The sequence below is a fragment of the Sinocyclocheilus rhinocerous genome, unplaced genomic scaffold, assembly GCF_001515625.1.
Source record: "Sinocyclocheilus rhinocerous isolate Xijiao unplaced genomic scaffold, SAMN03320098_v1.1 scaffold1266, whole genome shotgun sequence".
Taxonomy (NCBI): Eukaryota; Metazoa; Chordata; class Actinopteri; order Cypriniformes; family Cyprinidae; genus Sinocyclocheilus; species Sinocyclocheilus rhinocerous.
In genome coordinates this window covers 834,310-837,422 of record NW_015660496.1, presented here as the reverse complement: position 1 = coordinate 837,422, position 3,113 = coordinate 834,310, and the positions used below count along the sequence as shown (strand labels likewise).

The 3,113-nt window shown below is 44.5% G+C and overlaps 1 long non-coding RNA gene across 1 annotated transcript; it reads left to right on the top strand.

Annotated features, from left to right (window-relative positions):
* Positions 1-418: 418 nt before the first annotated feature.
* LOC107725030 (uncharacterized) lies at positions 419-2,141 on the top strand. Its single transcript, XR_001638075.1, has 3 exons — positions 419-525; positions 1,345-1,352; positions 2,132-2,141. It is a non-coding gene; the product is annotated as an uncharacterized LOC107725030 (long non-coding RNA).
* The last annotated feature ends 972 nt before the right edge of the window (positions 2,142-3,113 follow it).

The following is a 3,113-nucleotide window of genomic DNA, read 5'->3' as shown; positions in this document are numbered from 1 at the left end:
CACTGCCGTGTGTGTATCCTGTCGCAAAATGCGGCGAAAAGTCCTAAACGACGGTAATAATGTGATTAAGGTGTTTACATGTCTATACTGCACTTCAGTAATGCAGCTAAAGTAGGAATACTCCACGTGTCTTAATTCGATTAGTGTTTACTTCGATTATGACTTTAGCTGGATTAAGGTAATCAAAAATCTCTGTTTACATGGTAGATTCTTAATCAGAGTATTGTCTTAATCGTATTCAAATCGGAGTATTGTTGTCCATATAAACGTACTGATAGACTCGGTGTGGATACGATCTCTGCACTGCATTAAAAAGTAATGCAATTTATAAACTTTAGTGATGATGTGACACTGCCTCAATTGTGCAAGTGACAATTCCTGTGTCAACTGTGCAGCGTGCAGCTCGCTTACGGTGCGTTTCCACTACAGCGTCAAATCTGCGCTCAGTGCCGCTGGCAACGCTACAACGCCACTGCTTTGGGGCGTGTCAAATTTAGGGCAGAGCACGCCTCTGAAAAACAACCTGTTTACGTTTCATCTTCTTCCTTTCACAGCGATTGGTTGTCGCCCAGCGTTTTTCGCTCGACATTTGCATAAAGTCAAGCAATGCCCAATCTTTTTGATGCTCTCAGCCGCTGTCAATGCTTTCTCCGTGCCGCTTTCAATCCCATAGAGAGCGTTTAGAGCGTTTAAGCTCAACTTCCATAGGAATTAATTGAAAACGCTCGCTCCGCTGCGCTCGCGTGGAAACGCTGGAAACGCACCATTATAGATAGATGCTATGTGGTGATTTGAAGCCATTTGCGTATTTTGAGAGAGAAAGAGAGAGCGCACGCGATGATTCACTCATGCTGTTTGTGAACTTACGTCTCACACAAGGTTTTCAAATTACTTTATAAGTTATTTAATGAAGAAATTATAATTATTTTAACTGCACCAGACTGAGACGGTGACGGTGCATGTCGTGCCAAACCTCTCACAGCAGCGTCATCAGCTTGAGATCGTTTTTTTTTTAGATCGGCCTTTTTAGAGACCGCCAATCAATCATCCCAACGTGATTATCGGCTGATAGTGATCGGTAGCCGATCAATCGGCGCACCCTAAATATGGTTCCCCTTCAGGAATTCGAGCTGCGTCGAAACGCTACGGGAACGCCTCCAGCGTGACCACGCTCTGAATCACATTTGTAATCAGTCCAATGGATGGGCGAGACGTCACGGGCGGGGTGACGTAGCGACCAGGAAGCATAAAAGCACGTGCGGTGAAACCGGCGTCAGCTTTCTGTCATTCAGCAAGCGCTCTGTGTGTGTGTCAGTCTGATATCTGTTTGTGAATCTTATTTAGTGTTGTTTGTCTCACGAAATCTCAAGACAAAACCAGACACCTAAGGCGAGGGCAGGTAGCGTTCAGTCTGTGTGTTCCTCCCTGCCCGCGTTACTTCGTTCCTCGCGGTGCCGGCCCCGCTTTCGCCGAGGCGGAGCAGCGGATTTGCTCGTGGGTTTCGCATATGGATCCAGTGGAGGGAATGTAGACGGCCGTGTCCCTATCTACTTTCTTAACCACCAGATCTGGCGCCTGCTCTCGGGGTTTCAGAAGCCCGTGCTGCGGTACGTCTAAAAAAATAAATTTTCGAGTGAGAGCACGAGTTTACCTCTCTTCCTCTGAGGAGGCTGAGGTGGTCAGCAGGGGCTGCTTGGCGGGAGCAGTCCCAACCTACCGTGCTCCAGCCCCTCATTCTGGGGGCCTCACTTCTCGTACTCCGCAGAGTCTAGAGTCAGAGTGGCGCTCCCAGGTGGTCACGCTGGAGGCGTTCCTGTAGCGTTTTGACGCAGCGTCTCATTCCCTTCGGGGAACCATGGTTATATACGTAACCTGGAGACGTTTTGTGTAATATAGCCAGAGTCTGGTTCTGATGGTTGGAGAAAGAGTGTACTCTCCCATTGTCTGTCCAAATCTAGCCAATCACCCCAATCACGATTGTAGTCTTTTGCATGACCTGAACTGACCAATGTTTAAGCACTTTTTTAAATTCATTATCCTGCATTTCTGCCAAATACTGTACAATATGATTCTATTGGCCATGGAGACTCACTTGTTTGAAGAATTTTATGGAAATTGATAAATGGGGCAGTGTAGTCTATTTCTATTGAATAATGCATATGGGCTGAAGTTGCATACAGGTAGAGATAAAAAGCTCAGCATTGTGTGGTCTAAGTACAGGCCGTGCATGAAAACTCAGATTGCTATTGCAGATCCCTTTCTTTTGCTTTGTTCTATTTATCAAATACAGGTACCATATATTTAATAAATTAATGCAATCCTTAACCTGGATCCATTGGTCCTCAGAGGTTTCATTTTATGCTCAATAACTTATTTGAGGTATCAAATTAGTCCTGCTGTCACAGCAAACACCAGAGATCACAGATTCATAGTTTATCTATAGCTAAATGCATCATTCATCATTTGCCATGAGAAAATATTGACAGCAAACCTTGCTATCCATCAGAGCAGACAGCTCACAATATTGCCATCCACCCCCGTCCCATTATCATCTTAGAACAAGAAGAGCCACTTCTGATTACCCAAATGATCTATTACCACTGCAATAAGAGGCAATTCTTTATTGATGTACAGAATGCAGTGATCACCTTGTCTACAGGATTTGCCATACTGTAGATCTGACGACTTGTTCAGGGATGGTTTGATATACACAGAAGTGGATGGAAAAAATTAAACTGTTAGACGGTACATAAAGTGTATAGAGTGAGGGACAACTGGAGCAAGTTATTGCTTCGTTTGAAGTCAAATCATGGCAAGAATAAAGAGACTTGGTTAAGTTAATGTGGGAGTTGGAGAGGAGCCAAGGAAGTACATCCAGGTGACAAATAACAAGTATCTCTGCTGGAGAGGCTGCGGGCAGCCATTATTCCTCCTGACAGGGCACTTCCTGAGGGCATAGACTTGTTTTAATGCTCTGTATGAAGCTACAGCTGTAACGTAGTGGGTCTTAAACCTACATGGACAAATTTCAATGACAATTTATCTTTGTCAGTGGCGTATCTTAACATACATGCTAGTCTGCATGGGGGTTCTCTTTACAATTAATTTTTTTT